Raw genomic sequence first — 14830 nt, 5'->3', positions numbered from 1 at the left:
CTCCCGAACCCGTAGGGTCTACACACTTAAGGTTCGGTGACGCTAGGGTTATAAGGAAGACAAGTATGTGATTACCGAATGTTGTTCAGAGTCCCGGATGAGATCCCGGACGTCACGAGGAGTTCCGGAATGGTCTGGAGGTAAAGATTTATATAAGGAAAGTGGTTAAACGGACACCGGAAAGTTTCGGTGGCATACCGGTATTGTACCGGGGCCACCGGAAGGGTTCCGGGGGTCCACCGGGTGGGGCCACCCCTCCCGGGGGGGCCACATGGGCTGTGTGGGAGAGGGAACCAGCCCCTAGTGGGCTGGGCGCGCCTCCCCACCTAGGCCCATGCGGCTAGGGCAAGGGGAGGGAAACCCTAAAGGGGGCGCCCCCCTAGCTTGGGGGGCAAGCCACCCCTTTTTCCTCTCCCTTTGGCCGCCGCCCCCCTCTAGGGTTTCCCCTAGAGGGCCGGCCCCCTTGCCCCTCTCCTCCTATATATAGAGGGGTGAGGGGAGGGCTGCAACAACACAAGCCAAGGCGCAGCCCCTCCCCTCCCCAACACCTCTCCTCCTCCGTACGTGCTTGGCGAAGCCCTGTCGAAGTACTGCTGCACCAACTACACCACGCCGTCGTGCTGCCGTTGGAGCTGCCTTCCTCAACCTCTCCTTCCTCCTTGCTGGATCAAGACGGAGGAGACGTCGTCCGTCCCGTACGTGTGTTGAACGCGGAGGTGCTGTCCGTTCAGCACTTGGTCATCGGTGATCCGAATCACGACGAGTACGACTCCATCATCACCATCCCCTTGAACGCTTCCGCACTCGATCTACAAGTGGTATGTAGATGCTAACTCACTCCCTTGACTCGTTGCTTATATGAACTCATAGATGGATCTTGGTGAAACCGTAGGAAAAATTTTAATTTTCTGCAACGTTCCCCAACAGTGGCATCATGAGCTAGGTCTATGCGTAGTTCTCTATTGCACGAGTAGAACACAATTTTGTTGTGGGCGTGGATCTTTTCAACTTGCTTGCCGCTACTAGTCTTATCTTGCTTCAGCGGTATTGTGGGATGAAGCGGCCCGGACCAACCTTACACGTACGCTTACGTGAGACCGGTTCCACCGACTGACATGCACTAGTTGCATAAGGTGGCTGGCGGGTGTCTGTCTCTTCCACTTTAGTTGGAGCGGATTCGATGAAAAGGGTCCTTATGAAGGGTAAATAGAAGTTGACAAGATCACGTTGTGGTTATTCGTAGGTAAGAAAACGTTCTTGCTAGAACCCAATTGCAGCCACGTAAAAGATGCAACAACAATTAGAGGACGTCTAACTTGTTTTTGCAGCAATTGTCATGTGATGTGATATGGCCAGAAGTTGTGATGAATGATGAATGATATATTGTGATGTATGAGATCATGTTCTTGTAATAGGAATCACGACTTGCATGTCGATGAGTATGACAACCGGCAGGAGCCATAGGAGTTGTCTTTATTTTGTATGACCTGCGTGTCATTGAAGAACGCCATGTAAACTACTTTACTTTATTTGCTAAACGCGTTAGTCATAGAAGTAGAAGTAGTCGTTGGCGTGACAACTTCATGAAGACACGATGATGGAGATCATGATGATGGAGATCATGGTGTCATGCCGGTGACAAGATGATCATGGAGCCCCGAAGATGAAGATCAAAGGAGCTATATGATATTGGCCATATCATGTCACTACTTTATATAATTGCATGTGATGTTTATTATGTTTATGCATCTTGTTTAATTAGATCGACGGTAGTAAATAAGATGATCCCTTATAACAATTTCAAGAAAGTGTTCCCCCTAACTGTGCACCGTTGCTAAAGTTCGTCGTTTCGAAGCACCACGTGATGATCGGGTGTGATAGATCCTTACGTTCACATACAACGGGTGTAAGACAGTTTTACACATGCAAAAACACTTAGGGTTAACTTGACGAGCCTAGCATGTACAGACATGGCCTCGGAACACGGAGACCGAAAGGTCGAACACGAGTCGTATGGAAGATACGATCAACATGAGAATGTTCACCGACGATGACTAGTCCGTCTCACGTGATGATCGGACACGGCCTAGTCGACTCGGATCGTGTAACACTTAGATGACCAGAGGGATGTCTAATCTGAGTGGGAGTTCAATAATTTGATTAGATGAACTTAATTATCATGAACTTAGTCTAAAACCTTTTGCAAATATGTCTTGTAGATCAAATGGCCAACGCTCATGTCAACTTGAACTTCAACGCGTTCCTAGAGAAAACCAAGCTGAAAGATGATGGCAGCAACTATACGGACTGGGTCCGGAACCTGAGGATCATCCTCATAGCTGCCAGGAAACAATATGTCCTAGAAGGACCGCTAGGTGACGCTCCCGTCCCAGAGAACCAAGACATTATGAATGCTTGGCAGTCTCGTGCTGATGATTACTCCCTCGTTCAGTGCGGCATGCTTTACAGCTTAGAACCGGGGCTCCAAAAGCGTTTTGAGCATCACGGAGCATATGAGATGTTCGAAGAGCTGAAACTAGTTTTCCAAGCTCACGCCCGGGTCGAGAGATATGACATCTCTGACAAGTTCTATAGTTGTAAGATGGAGGAAAATAGTTCTGTCAGTGAGCACATACTCAAGATGTCTGGGTTGCACAACCGTATGACCCAGCTGAATATTAACCTCCCTGATGAGGCAGTCATTGACAGAATCCTTCAGTCGCTCCCACCAAGCTACAAGAGCTTTGTGATGAACTACAATATGCAGGGGATGGTAAAGACCATTCCTGAAGTATTTTCCATGCTGAAGTCAGCAGAGGTTGAAATCAAGAAAGAACATCAAGTGTTGATGGTCAATAAGACCACTAAGTTCAAGAAGGGCAAGGGTAAGAAGAACTTCAAGAAGGACGGCAAGGAGGTTGCCGCGCCCGGTAAGCCAGTTGCCGGGAAGAAGTCAAAGAATGGACCCAAGCCTGAGACTGAGTGCTTTTATTGCAAGGGGAAGGGTCACTGGAAGCGGAACTGCCCCAAATACTTAGCGGATAAGAAGGCCGGCAACACTAAAGGTATATTTGATATACATGTAATTGATGTGTACCTTACCAGTACTCGTAGTAACTCCTGGGTATTTGATACCGGTGCCGTTGCTCATATTTGTAACTCACAGCAGGAGCTGCGGAATAAGCGGAGACTGGCGAAGGACGAGGTGACGATGCGCGTCGGGAATGGTTCCAGAGTCGATGTGATCGCCGTCGGCACGCTACCTCTACATTTACCCACGGGATTAGTTTTGAACCTTAATAATTGTTATTTAGTGCCAAGTTTGAGCATGAACATTGTATCTGGATCTCGTTTAATACGAGATGGCTACTCATTTAAGTCTGAGAATAATGGTTGTTCGATTTATATGAGAGATATGTTTTATGGTCATGCTCCGATGGTCAATGGTTTATTCTTAATGAATCTCGAGCGTAATACTACACATATTCATAGCGTGAATACCAAAAGATGTAAAGTTGATAACGATAGTCCCACATACTTGTGGCACTGCCGCCTTGGTCACATTGGTGTCAAGCGCATGAAGAAGCTCCATGCTGATGGACTTTTAGAGTCTCTCGATTATGAATCATTTGACACATGCGAACCATGCCTCATGGGCAAGATGACCAAGACTCCGTTCTCCGGAACAATGGAGCGAGCAACCAACTTGTTGGAAATCATACATACCGATGTGTGCGGTCCAATGAGTGTTGAGGCTCGCGGAGGATATCGTTATGTTCTCACTCTCACTGATGACTTGAGTAGATATGGGTATGTCTACTTAATGAAACACAAGTCTGAGACCTTTGAAAAGTTCAAGGAATTTCAGAATGAGGTAGAGAATCAACGTGACCGAAAGATAAAATTCCTACGATCAGATCGTGGAGGAGAATACTTAAGTCACGAATTTGGTACACACTTAAGGAAATGTGGAATCGTTTCATAACTCACGCCGCCTGGAACACCTCAGCGTAACGGTGTGTCCGAACGTCGTAATCGCACTCTATTAGATATGGTGCGGTCTATGATGTCTCTTACCGATTTACCGTTATCATTTTGGGGATACGCTCTAGAGACAGCTACATTCACTTTAAATAGGGCACCATCTAAATCCGTTGAGACGACACCGTATGAATTGTGGTTTGGGAAGAAACCTAAGCTGTCATTTCTAAAAGTTTGGGGATGCGATGCTTATGTCAAGAAACTTCAACCTGAAAAGCTCGAACCCAAGTCGGAAAATTGCGTCTTCATAGGATACCCTAAGGAAACCATTGGGTATACCTTCTACTTAAGATCCAAGGGCAAGATCTTTGTTGCCAAGAACGGATCCTTTCTGGAAAAGGAGTTTCTCTCGAAAGAAGTAAGTGGGAGGAAAGTAGAACTCGATGAAGTACTACCTCTTGAACGGGAAAGTAGTGCAGCCCAGGAAAATGTTCCTGTGATGCCTACACCAACTGAAGAGGAAAATAATGATGATCAAGGTACTTCGGATCAAGTTGCTACTGAACTTCGTAGGTCCACAAGGACACGTTCCGCACCAGAGTGGTACGGCAACCCTGTCCTGGAAATCATGTTGTTAGACAACGGTGAACCTTCGAACTATGAAGAAGCTATGGCGGGTCCAGATTCCAACAAATGGCTAGAAGCCATGAAATCCGAGATAGAATCCATGTATGAAAACAAAGTATGGACTTTGACTGACTTGCCCGATGATCGGCGAGCGATAGAAAACAAATGGATCTTTAAGAAGAAGACGGACGCGGATGGTAATGTCACCATCTATAAAGCTCGACTTGTCGCTAAGGGTTATCGGCAAGTTCAAGGGATTGACTACGATGAGACTTTCTCTCCCGTAGCGAAGCTTAAGTCCGTCCGAATCATGTTAGCAATTGCCGCATACTATGATTATGAGATATGGCAGATGGACGTCAAAACGGCATTCCTTAACGGGCATCTTAAGGAAGAACTGTATATGATGCAGCCGGAGGGTTTTGTCGATCCTAAGAACGCTAACAAAGTATGCAAGCTCCAGCGATCCATTTATGGGCTGGTGCAAGCATCTCGGAGTTGGAACATTCGCTTTGATGAGATGATCAAAGCGTTTGGGTTTATGCAGACTTATGGAGAAGCCTGCGTTTACAAGAAAGTGAGTGGGAGCTCTGTAGCATTTCTCATATTATATGTAGATGACATACTTTTGATGGGAAATGATATAGAATTCTTGGACAGCATTAAGGCCTACTTGAATAAGTGTTTTTCAATGAAGGACCTTGGAGAAGCTGCTTATATATTAGGCATCAAGATCTATAGAAATAGATCGAGACGCCTCATAGGTCTTTCACAAAGCACATACCTTGATAAGATTTTGAAGAAGTTCAAAATGGATCAGTCCAAGAAGGGGTTCTTGCCTGTATTGCAAGGTGTGAGATTGAGCTCGGCTCAATGCCCGACCACGGCAAAAGATAAAGAAGAGATGAGTGTCATCCCCTATGCTTCAGCCATAGGATCTATTATGTATGCCATGCTGTGTACCAGACCTGATGTAAACCTTGCCGTAAGTTTGGTAGGAAGGTACCAAAGTAATCCCGGCAAGGAACACTGGACAGCGGTCAAGAATATCCTGAAGTACCTGAAAAGGACAAAGGACATGTTTCTCGTTTATGGAGGTGACGAAGAGCTCGTCGTAAAGGGTTACGTCGACGCTAGCTTCGACACAGATCTGGATGACTCTAAGTCACAAACCGGATACGTGTATATGTTGAATGGTGGAGCAGTAAGCTGGTGCAGCTGCAAGCAGAGCGTGGTGGCGGGATCTACATGTGAAGCGGAGTACATGGCAGCCTCGGAGGCAGCGCATGAAGCTATTTGGGTGAAGGAGTTCATCACCGACCTAGGAGTCATACCCAATGCGTCGGGGCCGATCAAACTCTTCTGTGACAACACTGGAGCTATTGCCCTTGCCAAGGAGCCCAGGTTTCACAAGAAGACCAGGCACATCAAGCGTCGTTTCAACTCCATCCGTGAAAATGTTCAAGATGGAGACATAGAAATTTGCAAAGTACATACGGATCTGAATGTCGCAGATCCGTTGACTAAACCTCTCTCGCGAGCGAAACATGATCAACACCAGAACTCTATGGGTGTTCGATTCATCACAATGTAACTAGATTATTGACTCTAGTGCAAGTGGGAGACTGTTGGAAATATGCCCTAGAGGCAATAATAAAAGTGTTATTATTATATTTCTTTGTTCATGATAATAGTCTTTTATTCATGCTATAACTGTATTATCCGGAAATCGTAATACACGTGTGAATACATAGACCACAATATGTCCCTAGTGAGCCTCTAGTTGACTAGCTCGTTGTGATCAACAGATAGTCATGGTTTCCTGGCTATGGACATTGGATGTCGTTGATAACGGGATCACATCATTAGGAGAATGATGTGATGGACAAGACCCAATCCTAAGCATAGCACAAAGGTCGGTTAGTTCGTTTGCTAGAGCTTTTCCAATGTCAAGTATCTCTTCCTTAGACCATGAGATCGTGTAACTCCCGGATACCGTAGGAGTGCTTTGGGTGTACCAAACGTCACAACGTAACTGGGTGACTATAAAGGTGCATTACAGGTATCTCCGAAAGTGTCTGTTGGGTTGACACGGATCGAGACTGGGATTTGTCACTCCGTGTTACGGAGAGGTATCACTGGGCCCACTCGGTAGTGCATCATCATAATGAGCTCAAGGTGGCCAAGTGTCTGGTCACGGGATCATGCATTACGGTACGAGTAAAGTGACTTGCCGGTAACGAGACTGAACGAGGTATTGGGATACCGACGATCGAGTCTCGGGCAAGTAACATACCGATCTGACAAAGGGAATTGCATACGGGGTTTGATCGAATCCTCGACATCGTGGTTCATCCGATGACAACATCGAGGAGCATGTGGGAGCCAACATGGGTATCCAGATCCCGCTGTTGGTTATTGACCTGAGGTCGTCTCAGTCATGTCTGCATGTCTCTCGAACCCGTAGGGTCTACACACTTAAGGTTCGGTGACGCTAGGGTTATCAGGAAGACAAGTATGTGATTACCGAATGTTGTTCGGAGTCCCGGATGAGATCCCGGACGTCACGAGGAGTTCCGGAATGGTCCGAAGGTAAAGATTTATATAAAAAAAGTGGTTAAATGGACACCGGTAAGTTTCGGTGGCATACTGGTATTGTACCGGGGCCACCGGAAGGGTTCCGAGGGTCCACCGGGTGGGGCCACCCCTCCCGGGGGGGCACATGGGCTGTGTGGGAGAGGGAGCCAGCCCCTAGTGTGCTGGGCGCGCCTCCCCACCTAGGCCCATGCGGCTAGGGCAAGGGGAGGGGAAACCCTAAAGGGGGCGCCCCCCTAGCTTGGGGGGCAAGCCACCCCTTTTTCCTCTCCCTTTGGCCGCCGCCCCCCTCTAGGGTTTCCCCTAGAGGGCCGGCCCCCTTGCCCCTCTCCTCCTATATATAGAGGGGTGAGGGGAGGGCTGCAACAACACAAGCCAAGGCGCAGCCCCTCCCCTCCCCAACACCTCTCCTCCTCTGTACGTGCTTGGCGAAGCCCTGTCGGAGTACTGCTACACCAACTACACCACGCCGTCGTGCTGCTGTTGGAGCTGCCTTCCTCAGCCTCTCCTTCCTCCTTGCTGGATCAAGACGGAGGAGACGTCGTCCGTCCCGTACGTGTGTTGAACGCGGAGGTGCTGTTCGTTCAGCACTTGGTCATCGGTGATCCGAATCACGACGAGTACGACTCCATCATCACCATCCCCTTGAACGCTTCCGCACTCGATCTACAAGTGGTATGTAGATGCTAACTCACTCCCTTGACTCGTTGCTTAGATGAACTCATAGATGGATCTTGGTGAAACCGTAGGAAAATTTTTATTTTTCTGCAACGTTCCCCAACAGTTTACTCATAACAAAAGGTGAATCTAAAGCAGAACTGGATGGCAGTTCCTTACCTCCCCTCGTCTTTGAGGGATAAATCTTAGTCTTAAGATCCTTCACATTCTTCATAGTGATAATATGATAATAATCCCAAGTGACTCAACAAATATTTCTATACTCCCCGGCAACGGTGCCAGAAAAAGGTCTTGATAACCCACAAGGATAGGGGATCGCAATAGTTTTCGAGGGTAGAGTATTCGACCCAAATTTATAGATTCGACACAAGGGGAGCCAAAGAATATTTGAAGGTATTAGCAGCTGAGTTGTCAATTCAACCACACATGGAGATAAATTATCTGCAGCAAGCAATCAATGGCAAAGTAATATGATAGTTTTGAGTAGTAGTGACAGAAGGATTGGTAATAGTAACAATGATAGCATTAATTTTGTAGCAAGTGTAGCAGTGATAATAGCAATAGTAACTTAGCAAGATCAATATATGATAAATTCGTAGGGATTGGATCGGTGACTTGTTGGATGACATTCATCATGAGACAGTTATAACCTAGGGTGATAGGGCACTAGCTCCAGTTCATCAATATAATGTAGGCATGTATTCCGTAAATAGTCATACGTGCTTATAGAAAGAACTTGCATGACTTCTTCTGTCCCACCCTCCTGCGGTAGAGGGGTCCATATTGGAAACTAAGGGATATTAAGGCCTCCTTTTAATAGAGAACTGGAACAAAGCATTAACACATAGTGAATACATGAACTCCTCAAACTACAGTCATCACCGGGAGTGGCCCCGACTATTGTCACTCCGGGGTTGCCGGATCATAACACGTAGTAGGTGACTATAACTTGCAAGATCGAATCTAAAACATGGATATAATTGTGATAACATAAACGGTTCATATCTGAGTTCATGGCACCCGGGCCCAAAGTGACAAGCATTAAGCTTAGCAAAGTCATAGAAACATCAATCTTAGAACATAGTGTATACTAGGCATCAAGCCCTAACAAAACTAACTTGATTACATGATGAATCTCATCCAACTCCTCACCGACCAGCGAGCCTAGGAAGGAATTACTCACTCCCGGTGGGGAGCATCATGCAATTGGTGATGACGAAGAACAAAGATCCCCCTCTCCGGAGTCCCGAACGAATTCCAGATCTGGCCTCCTGATGAAGAACAGGAGGTGACGACGGCTCCGTCTCGTGGATCGCGATAATTCTTTCTCCCTGGTTTTGTTTTCTAGAAAAATAGGATTTTATAGCGGGTTTCTGGGTCTGCGTGGCCACCAGGTGGGGACTGAAGTAAATATGCCCTAGAGGCAATAATAAAGTTATTATTTATTTCCTTATATCATGATAAATGTTTATTATTCATGCTAGAATTGTATTAACCGGAAACATGATACATGTGTGAATACATAGACAAACAGAGTGTCACTAGTATGCCTCTACTTGAGTAGCTCGTTGATCAAAGATGGTTATGTTTCCTAGCCATAGACAAAGAGTTGTCATTTGATTAACGGAATCACATCATTAGGAGAATCATGTGATTGACTTGACCCATTCCGTTAGCATAGCACTTGATCGTTTAGTTTATTGCTATTGCTTTCTTCATGACTTATACATGTTCCTATGACTATGAGATTATGCAACTCCCGTTTACCGGAGGAATACTTTGTGTGCTACCAAACGTCACAACGTAACTGGGTGATTATAAAGGTGCTCTACAGGTGTCTCCGAAGGTACTTGTTTGGTTGGCGTATTTCGAGATTAGGATTTGTCACTCCGATTGTCGGAGAGGTATCTCTGGGCCCACTCGGTAATGCACATCACTATAAGCCTTGCAAGCATTGCAACTAATGAGTTAGTTGCGGGATGATGTATTACGGAACGAGTAAAGAGACTTGCCGGTAACGAGATTGAACTAGGTATTGAGATACCGACGATCGAATCTCGGGCAAGTAACATACCGATGACAAAGGGAACAACGTATGTTGTTATGCGATTTGACCGATAAAGATCTTCGTAGAATATGTAGGAGCCAATATGAGCATCCAGGTTCCGCTATTGGTTATTGACCGCAGACGTGTCTCGGTCATGTCTACATAGTTCTCGAACCCGTAGGGTCCGCACACTTAAAGTTCAATGACGGTTATATTATGAGTTTATGTGTTCTGATATACCGAAGGAGTTCGGAGTCCCGGATGAGATCGGGGACATGACGAGGAGTCTCGAAATGGTCGAGACGTAAAGATCGATATATTGGACGACTATATTCGGACATCGGAAAGGTTCCGAGTGATTCGGGTATTTTCAGGAGTACCGGGGAGTGTGGCTACGGACCCACATTACGCGTACGCTTACGCGAGACTGGTTTTACCGCCATGCTATGCACACAGGTGACTAGCGGGTGTCAGTTTCTCCAACTTTAGTTGAACCGAGTGTGGCTACGCCCGGTCCTTGCGAAGGTTAAAACAGCACCAACTTGACAAACTATCATTGTGGTTTTGATGCGTAGGTAAGAACAGTTCTTGCTAAGTCCATAGCAGCCACGTAAAACTTGCAACAACAAAGTAGAGGACGTCTAACTTGTTTTGCAGGGCATGTTGTGATATGATATGATATGGTCAAGACGTGATGAGATATAAGTTGTTGTATGAGATGATCATGTTTTCTTGAAGTTATCGGCAACTGGCAAAAGCTTTATGGTTGTCTCTCTATTGCATAAGATGCAAGCGCCAAATAATTGCTTTACTTTATCTCTATGCGATAGCAATAGTTGCAAGAGCAATAGTTGGCGAGACGACCATGTGACGACACATTGATCATGGTGTCATGCCGGTGACGATGGAGATCATGACGATGCTTTGGAGATGGAGATCAAAGGCGCAAGATGATGATGGCCATATCATGTCACATATTATGATTGCATGTGATGTTTATCTTTTATACATCTTATTTTGCTTAGTTCGGCGGTAGCATTATAAGATGATCTCTCTCTAAATTTCAAGATAAAAGTGTTCTCCCTGAGTATGCACCATTGCCAAAGTTCGTCGTGCCCAGACACCACGTGATGATCGGGTGTGATAAGCTCTACGTCCATCTACAACGGGTGCAAGCCAGTTTTGCACACACAGAATACTCAGGTTAAACTTGACGAGCCTAGCATATGCAGATATGGCCTCGGAACACTGAGACCGAAAGGTCGAGCGTGAATCATATAGTAGATATGATCAACATAGTGATGTTCACCATTGAAAACTACTCCATTTCACGTGATGATCGGTTATGGTTTAGTTGATTTGGATCACGTGATCACTTAGATGATTAGAGGGATGTCTATCTAAGTGGGAGTTCTTAAGTAATATGATTAATTGAATTTTAATTTATCATGAACTTAGTCCTGGTAGTATTAGCATATCTATGTTGTAGATCAATAGCTCGCGATGTTTCTCCCCATTTAATTTTTATATGTTCCTAGAGAAAACTAAGTTGAAAAATGTTAGTAGCAATGATGCGGATTGGATCCGTGATCTGAGGATTATCCTCATTGCTGCACAAAAGAATATGTCCTTCATGCACCGCTAGGTGACAGACCTATTACAGGAGCAGATGCAGACGTTCTGAACGTTTTGCTAGCTCAAGATGATGACTACTTGATAGTTTAGTGCACCATGCTTAACGGCTTAGAATCGGGACTTCAAAGACGTTTTGAACGTCATGGAACATATGAGATGTTCCAGGAGTTGAAGTTAATATTTCAAGCAAATACCCGAGTTGAGAGATATGAAGTCTCCAACAGAAGTTCTATAGCTAAAAGATGGAGGAGAATAGCTCAAGCAGTGAGCATATGCTCAGATTGTCTGGGTAATACAATCGCTTGAATCAAGTGGGAGTTAATTTTCCAGATAAAATAGTGATTGATAGAATTCTCTAGTCACCATCACCAAGTTAGTAGAACTTCGTGATGAACTATAGTATGCAAGGGATGACGAAAACGATTCCCGAGCTTTTCATGATGATGAAATCGATGAAGGTAGAAATCAAGAAAAGCATCAAGTGTTGATGGTTGACAAGACCACTAGTTTCAAGAAAAGGGCAAAGGGAAGAAGGGGAAATTAAAGAAGACTGGCAAGCAAGTTGCTACTCAATTGAAGAAGCCCAAGTCTGTACCTAAGCCTGAGACTAAGTGCTTCTACTACAAAGGGACTAGTCACTGCAAGCGGAACTACCCCAAGTATTTGGCGGATAAGAAAGGATGGCAAAGTGAACAAAGGTATATTTGATACACAGATTATTGATGTGTATTTTACTAGTGTTCATAGCAACCCCTCGGTATGTGATACTGGTTCAGTTGCTAAGAGTAGTAACTCGAAACGGGAGTTGCAGAATGAACATAGACTAGTTAAGGGTGAAGTGACGATGTGTATTGGAAATGGTTCCAAGATTGATATGATCATCATCGCACACTCCCTATACTTTCGGGATTAGTGTTAAACCTAAAATAAATGTTATTTAGTGTTTGCGTTGAGCATAAATATGATTGGATCATGTTTATTGCAATACGGTTATTCATGTAAGTTAGAGAATAATTGTTGTTCTGTTTACATGAATAAAACATTCTATGGTCATACACCTAATGAAAATGGTTTGTTGGATCTCGATCGTGGTGATACGCATTTTCATAATATTGAAGCCAAAAGATGCAAAGTTAATAATGATAGTGCAACTTATTTGTGGCACTGCCGTTTAGCCGTTTAGGTCATATTGGTATAAAGCGCATGAAAAAACTCCATGTTGATGGGCTTTTGGAATCACTTGATTATGAATCAGTTGATGCTTGCGAACCGTGCCTCATGGGCAAGATGACTAAGACTCCGTTCTCCGAAACAATGGAGCAAGCAACAAACTTGTTGGAAATAATACATACTGATGTATGCAGTCCAATGAGTGTTGAGGCTCGCGGCGGGTATCGTTATTTTCTGACCTTCACAGATGATTTGAGCGGATATGGGTATATCTATTTGATGAAACATAAGTCTGAAACATTTGAAAAGTTCAAAGAATTTTAGAGTGAAGTGGAAAATCATCGTAACAAAAAAAATAAAGTTTCTACGATCTGATCGCAGAGACGAATATTTGAGTTACGAGCTTGGCCTTCAATTAAAACAATGTGGAATAGTTTCACAAACTCATGCCACCTGGAACACCACAGCGTAATGGTGTGTCCGAACGTCATCACCGTACTTTATTTGATATAGTGCAATCTATGATGTCTCTTACCAATTTACCACTATCGTTTTGGGGTTATGCATTAGAGACAGCTGCATTCACATTAAAAGGGTACCATCTAAATCCATTGAGACGACACCGTATGAACTATGGTTTGGCAAGAAACTTAAGCTGTCGTTTCTTAAAGTTTGAGGTTGCAATGCTTATGTGAAAAAGTTTCAAACTGATAAGCTCAAACCCAAATCGGAGAAGTGCATCTTCATAGGATACCCAAAAGAAAATGTTGGGTACACCTTCTCCCTTATTGGATACTTTCTAGAGAAGGAGTTTCTCTCGAAATAAGTGAGTGGGAGGAAAGTAGAACTTGATGAGGTAATTGTACCTGCTCCCTTATTGGAAAGTAGTTCATCACAGAAATATGTTCCTGTGACTACTACACCAATTAGTGAGGAAGCTAATGATAATGATCATGTAACTTCAGATCAAGTTACTACCGAACCTCGTAGGTAAACCAGAGTGAGATCTGCACCAGAGTGGTACGGTAATCCTGTTCTGGAGGTCATGTTACTTGACCATGACGAGCCTACGAACTATGAAGAAGCAATGATGAGCCCAGATTCCACGAAATGGCTTGAGGCCATGAAATCTGAGATGAGATCCATGTATGAGAACCAAGTATGGACTTTGATTGACTTGCCCATTGATCGGTGAGCCATTGAGATTAACTGGATCTTTAAGAGGAAGACGGACGCTGATAGTAGTGTTACTATCTACAAAACTAGAATTGTCGCAAAAGGTTTTTGACAACTTCAAGGTGTTGACTACGATGAGAGTTTCTCACTCGTATCTATGCTTAAGTCTGTCCGAATCATGTTAGCAATTGCCATATTTTATGAAATGTGGCAAATGGATAAACAAAACTACATTCCTTAATGGATTTATTAAAGAAGAGTTGTATATGATGCAACAAGAAAGTTTTGTCAATCCTAAAGGTGCTAACAAAATATGCAAGCTCCAGCGATCCATCTATGGACTGGTGCAAGCATCTCGGAGTTGGAATATACGCTTTGATAAGTTGATCAAAGCATATAGTTTTATAGAGACTTGCAGTGAAGCCTGTATTTACAAGAAAGTGAGTGGGAGCACTACAACATTTCTGATAAGTATATGTGAATGACATATTGTTGATCGGAGATAATGTAGAATTATTCTGCAAAGCCTAAATGAGTGTTTGAAAGGAGTTTTTCAAAGAAAGACCTCGGTGAAGCTGCTTACATATTGAGCATCAAGATCTATAGAGATAGATCAACACACTTGATAAGTTTTTCAATGAGTACCTACCTTGACAAGATTTTGAAGTAGTTTAAAATGGAACAGTCAAAGAAAGAGTTCTTGCCTGTGTTACAAGGTGTGAAGTTGAGTAAGACTCAAAACCCGACCACGGCAGAAGATAGAGAGAGAATGAAAGTCATTCCCTATGCCTTGGCCATAGGTTCTATAAAATATGCCATGCTGTGTACCAGATCTATTGTATACCCTACACTGTTTTTGGCAAGGGAGTAAAATAGTGATCTAGGAGTAGATCACTAGATAGTGGTCAAATTATCCTTAGT

This window comes from Triticum aestivum, chromosome 5A (genome assembly GCF_018294505.1).
Source record: "Triticum aestivum cultivar Chinese Spring chromosome 5A, IWGSC CS RefSeq v2.1, whole genome shotgun sequence".
Classification (NCBI taxonomy): Eukaryota; Viridiplantae; Streptophyta; class Magnoliopsida; order Poales; family Poaceae; genus Triticum; species Triticum aestivum.
Note: the sequence above shows the minus strand (reverse complement) of the source record.